Here is a 6707-nt window from a genome sequence, read left to right as displayed (position 1 = left end):
AAATTTTGATTTTTGGTTCTTTTGAAACTGCCTTCATCATGGGTTCATTCCTGCCTGAAAATCATGACACATCTGCAAAAAAAATTGACACTCTCCTCTCCATTGTTTCTTAAGATCCTGTTCACGAAGATCAAAAAACAAAATCAGAGACAAGAGGCTGCTCAGGTGGACTCAAACCCACACCAGGGACTTTGCAAAGAATGCAGACTCAGTTCTTGTTAGGTCTTAAAAGTGACACTCATCACAGAATACCTCCTTTACTATAAAACGTAAAGTTTGTAGGTTGAATACAACATCCACTTCTAACCATTTAACATTGCTACTAAAGACTTTTGTCAAGAAAAAAATAATGGTGCTTGTGCCACAATTGGAGTCAATTTGAGTAAAATAAGATCAACTTTTCTTCACAAAATACCTAGAATTGTCTGAGACTTTTGTGTGTGTGTGTGTGCGCGCGTGCACAGTTTCATCAAGGCTGTTTCAGGTCAGCTCAGGTGTTTTCAGGTGAAGCATCAGATTCAATCAACGGTGAAGGTGTCAGACGGACAAAAGACAGCCACAGACAAAGCTGTGGAGATAAAGGAGATGACGCAGTGCAGAGCAACGCTGGTACTGAAGAGGATGAATACTTCAGAGAGTACGGAACATGTGTCAATAGAGAGTTATTAGCCAGTGTGAATTGACTTCTTACAGACAACACTGCGAGCTTTATGCAAACTATCTGTTGCACCGGCAATGCATTATCTCATCCGCTACTTGCAAGCCAACAAGATAACAGCCATGTGACGGGCGCTAAATGGAGATGTACCGGGAGTGAATGTGAACTGATAAGTGCAATCAAAGCCAGCTGCCTTCACTTATTGACTCAACACCCAGAGGTGTGCGAATGTGTGTAATATCAGTGTTGCAGAGGAATACCAGGCGTTACATCATCACCACTTAACAGTATTACAGGCCCCTCACCAGACGATTGGTGCCCAGGGGAATCATTGAAACTGAAATGTTTAATAACTTTAATACAGGTGGTGCACATTGGGAATATGTGATGAAGAGCTGCTTTTCATGCTTTGCTTTGTTGTTCCCTGGTCCTCTATCCTACAGTGTCTTTTTGTTTGAAAAAAAATTGCGGTCCTCTTAATGTAGATATTCAAATGTCAGTATAAAAACAAAATAGAGTTATCAGAAAATACAATTAGGCAAATGTAATTAGGGCTGGCTGTTAGAATTTAATCTTCAGGAAATTCATTCAGGGTATAATTTTTCCATTAAATGAAGTTGAAATGGTTATATTTGTGAGTGTGAGCAGATGGTTGGAATGGTGAGGTACAAGCAACCACAGACATTTTTTTTAATAAGTCAAGTATTCCTTCAAAGAATGGATCAGCTGCTACCTTGTTTGAAGCTAAGATCTTGTGCAATTTATTAGCACTCAATATGTGTTGCGGATGAACCACAACGATTTACAGCTCATTATCTGTAAACTGATTGGATTGTAGCCACTTTTTGTGTTTGAAAGATCGATTATCTTTGGTGGCCATCTTTAATTGGGTTGATGCTAAAAATTAATCAGTTGTAGATGTTCATCCAATTAATATTTTCTTGGAGTTTCATTAAATTCTGTTCAGCAGTTCAGGATATGTTTTGCTTACAGACAAACGGGGGTGCTCCTAAAAATTATTGGTCATATTTTAGATTAAGACTAGGCCCAATCTGTTAATCCTCAGATAATTAGTTGAGGATGACTCTCCACTATCACCACACCAAGTTTGAGCTTAATATCTGCAAAGCTGGCTGAGTTGTAGCCATCTATGTGTTTGCTTATTTTGATTAGCTGTGGTGGCCATCTTGAATCAAGTTGACTACCAAAGTTAATCAGTTATGGATGTACGTCCAATAATTACTTTCTGAGAGTTTCACTGAAATCCATCCAGTGGTTTATGAGTTTTTTTGCTAACAGACAGACAAACATACGCAAACACTTTTTACTTTTATGCTAATAAAAAATACTGCAAAATAACATTGTTAAATTTTGATATAGTTAAAATACATGTAAAAAGTTGATCTTTTATAAAAAAAACATGTGAAATTTTAATGATTTTAGTTTGTGTGTTAGATTAAATTTTACTTGTAAAAAGAATGTGTAGGGGAGCTCTTATATGTAATAACAATAAAAAACAATAACAAATAACACAATTCAAATGGTTGGTAGTTTGGCTGTGCACCATCTTTATCTTCATACAGGCATGCAGCGGGACATTTGTTGCATAGACATCCTGTTTTATGCATGTTTACAAGCCAGCATGTTGACCATTAATTGATCTTTTATGGTAATCAAGATCGTTCAATAATTCATGAGTTTGCCATCCTGAGGATAAGTTCGGCATCTGGAAACAGATGTGTCCACCCTCAAACAGCTAACGATCCTCTATAAAGCTCTGAGGGGCGAGCAGAACTGCTGCTGCTGGTGGTGGCCATTATGTTAAAACTTCCCATTTTCGCTCCATTTCTGCTTCATTTATCTCCTAAAATTCTGAAAGTTACCACTTAAGAAGTGCAGCGTTGTTGCCTGTCACCAGCTGTTTGAGGTTAATTGCATTCTTTCAATTTGCTTGAGCTTGCTGAAGAGACGCTTTTATTTATTTGTTTATTTTCCCGTTTTCACGCCACAAATTGAAGTTGACGTTTTATTGCAACTAAAGCAAACAAGCAAACAAAGCTGAGGTCATTTTTGGTTTAAACTTGAGCTTTTAATGTATGTTTAATGCAAGGGAGCGCTGAGTCATTGACAAGCGCTGAGTGAAAGTATTCATTGGGAAAGATGTATTGAAAATCAACAAAGCAGTCTGCACCTCGGACTCATACATACCCAATCAGTTAGGAAAGAGCTTTTCACAGAACCACTGAGAACACGGTGTGTGAAAACAAAAGCTGGAAGCATCCGCGCACATGTTGGCTGAATGTCTGTGAGCCTTCTCTTATAAAGAGCAAAGTGTGGGAGATAATCCACTTGGGTTCTAACATCCCCATTGTTTGTTCCATAAAACTACAGGGTTCACACACATTTAGGCTTCTAATGCACTCAAAATGAAAGCAAACACAACTTCCAACTCTCTGTGTTCTCATGAAGGAGGCAAACATTTCATTTAAGCAGGCATACTGGAGAGCAGTGGCACTTTGGGCTCAAAGCGAGCTGGATGGAGGCTGACTCAGAGCTAATTTTCTTTCTGTAACTAATAATTTACAGTTATTTTTGTTTTTATTTGAAAACTGAGTATGTTTCATATAATCTTAATAAATCAACAAAAAATTAACACAATTTAATGTTGAAAAAAAAAATACCCAAACAGTACTCCAGCCAGCCATTGAATTCAAAGGAGGACCCCAAATAAGACTTAGACCAGTGGTCATTGCAGGAGTTTCAGAGGAACTGAGACGTTTATTCTTTCAAACCCCAAAACAGATTACATCAAAGACTGGTTCACCCCAAATATCCGGTCCCCCAGCAAAAACAGTGTTGTGTATGCTGCAAAGTGCCAGGACAATTGTGACAAGTTATACATCGGGGAAACAAATCAGCCACCGGACAAAAGGATGGCCCAGCACAGAAGAACAACATCATCAGGTCAGATTTTGCAGTTTACACTCATCTGCTGGCCAGAAAATTGGATGCTGAGACATCCATCCATCCATTATCTATACCCGTTTATTCCTTTTCTAGGGTCACGGGGGGTCACTAGTTCCCATATCTAGCAGTCACATTGCGAGGGGTAGGGTACGCCCTGGACCGGTCATAAGTAGATGGATGCTGAGACAGCCAAACATTTTGAATTGTTGCACAAATTAACAGATATCTTTAAAACAAATAAATTGTTGTATTGATTGCTAATAGCATTTTGGTATATAATTGCTTAAATGATAAAAAAAAAACTGGTCATAAATAGATGCAAATATTATAATACTCTTAAGATGAATTGAACTTTTCAAAATATTCATGTTAAATTAACTAAGTAGCAGGGATTTACTGACTTTAATCAGAAATGCCAGTTTTTTTGTTTTGTTTTTTGTTTGTTAGTTGTTTTTTTTTTTGTTTGTTTGTTTTTTGTGGATCAGGTGAGCAAAAGTTTGGGACCCACTGATCCAGTCTCATATGAGGCAGAAAGAAATTGTAGATTTTGCTTTGGGAGACAGAGTTAGTTTTCAAAGGGTTGTCCACATGGGCAACAAGTGGCCATTGCCTCATCTAGCCCCTCTTTGGTAGCTCCCCTGGATTTTGCAGCTTCATTAAATGAGAATGGTGGGCAATACTCAACACAGAGAACAACATGTAAGCTCACAGCCACTAAATTTGGTTTTATCTACACAGCACAGCACCAATAACAAACATGTCTCAAGATGCTTTACCCCTGAGCCTGAATTCTCTCCATGAGAAAGCACTGAGGCAAAACATAAGATGAGTCAATGGGAAGCTGGTGAAATGAGAACTAAAATATTTATAGGTGATGAATATTCAGCTGAGAGTACTATTGTACTCTCATTCCTCCCCACCCCTACCCCACTACTGTTTCACAGTTTTAAATATTCATGGATGTTTAAACAAATGGAACTGCCACACAACAGAAACACTGGGCATGTATGTATGTGCGAATAAACATGCCATGAATACAACTTGTCACTCCTGATGGAAATGGAAACTTCCCTTAGTTAAAAAGCATGGTTTATATCTGTACAACTTATTCTTGGTGCCAAATAAAAAGGATGTATCTTAATGTGAGAGCTGGACAACCTTCCGGTCAGAAAATTCATAATGCATAGTAAGTAGCTCTGTTTAACAAGCTCCTCTTTCCACCCATTTGCTGCTCCTACAACGCTCCCTCTCTGGACAGAAACCAAAGCATCGCTGCAGTTCTGATTCGTCTTCCACTTTACGTGTTGCCATTGGCAGAATTTATATCCAAATGAACTGTGTGATAAATGTCTGCTCAGATTAACATGGTGCTGTTGTCAGTAATATCTTTGGCCGCATGTGCCTTTGCCAATTTACTCCACCTTCCAGTGCAGAGATAACTGATCAGTCTGCACTGTGAGTTTAGGATGCAGGGACCTTTAGCCAGGGCCATAAAGCCATCAAGAGATGATGATGTCAAAAACTCTTGGGATGGCTGAAAGGTAGAGATACCGACTACTAATAAACTAGTGTAAAAAGTAAGTTTAAGATACTCTGCTGAGTTGAGATGGGCTGTAATCTGTAAGGTATCACTTCTAACAGTCCACTAACACTCTTAAAGGGCCCCTGAGATATTCACATAAAACATCAAATTACTGCAGGGGTAATGTACTGCTTAAGAGACTTCCTATCCTCTTTGGGTTCCTTAATGTTGACTTGGAAATCTGTGCTAAAACTGTGATTTGTCAGTTGTGTATAACTGCAGGCTTCGATGCACTCAGAGAATGTACTGTAGATATGGAAGTTCAGTGGTCAGCCACCAGTTGGTTGATGGTTTGATGCTATCAAAGGGTCTGTGGAGGATTTTCTCAAAATATGGTGGACTCAATAGTAAAACAAGAAAATTGTCCTTCTTGGATTTTTTTAATGCTATAGCAGGTAACAGAGCATCTGCAGATATTGCAACAAAGGTTAACACAAAGCAATAAGTTAAATAAAATGATCTTATAATTCATTAAACAAAATGGTTCCTTCTTATCTGTCAGCAGCCATGACACATTTAGATCTTTAAAAATGACACGTTATTTCAATAATGTGATGTACTGTATGTTATAATGATAATGTACCACAGCTATAAAATATATTTTAGAATCTGTAATGTCATTTAATCGTTCATTCAAAGGTCCTTGGCAGAATAAACAACTTCAAATTGCCCCTTTCAAATCTATATGTTACAGGAGATTGAGATGTTTGTTAAACCTAAGAACCAGTTTGAAGAAATGGAGTACTTCAATCCAGGGTACAAGATTATGGAATAATCTGGAGGATGATATTAATCCGAACCAGAAGCATTTATTGGCATTCACACACATCAAGATGCAGTGCAGAACGAAATGCAGTTTAGAACATCTTTCCAGAGAAACACACACACATGAGAGACATGGGGGAATGAATGTCCAGGGCCCTGCACAACGTAGTGCGCTGCCTTGCATTTAGAATACACACACATATAGGAAGGATGAGTTAAATAAGAGCTTTGATCCTGTGTTTTACAGAAAAAACACACGAGCATGCGCACAAAAAACCACTCTGCAAAAGGAGCAGCTAAGGATAGGGAGGGAGGGGGTGGGGTAACAAACATATGGAAGCGGGGAGGGATGCAGAGGAGCCAGCGACATCCAGGGCAGAGTGCCTGGACCAAATCAGAGACCTCGCAAAAATGCCAGATCAATGTGTATATTTAGGAGAATGATAAAGTTTAATTTGTAGGAGAAATAAGTAAATGTATAATGTAAAAATTGTCGCTCAAGAAGGATTTAAAACTTTATTGTTTTTTTTCTTTTGTTTGTCTTTTTTGTGTGTTTTTTGTTTTTCTAATTTGAGGATTATTTAGATTGAATTTATTTATTTGAGAAAAAGGGGCAGATATAAGATTTTTTCTTCTTCTGCCACCTTTCATACTGAATTCATGTTGTTTTTAAAGAAATGAATAAACTTAAATATCCATCCATCCATCCATCCATCCATCCATCCATTTTCTTCC

This window comes from Austrofundulus limnaeus, unplaced genomic scaffold (assembly GCF_001266775.1).
Source record: "Austrofundulus limnaeus strain Quisiro unplaced genomic scaffold, Austrofundulus_limnaeus-1.0 Scaffold134, whole genome shotgun sequence".
In the NCBI taxonomy this organism is placed as follows: domain Eukaryota; kingdom Metazoa; phylum Chordata; class Actinopteri; order Cyprinodontiformes; family Rivulidae; genus Austrofundulus; species Austrofundulus limnaeus.
The sequence above is the reverse complement of the archived record's forward strand: the minus strand, read 5'-3'. Positions refer to the sequence as shown.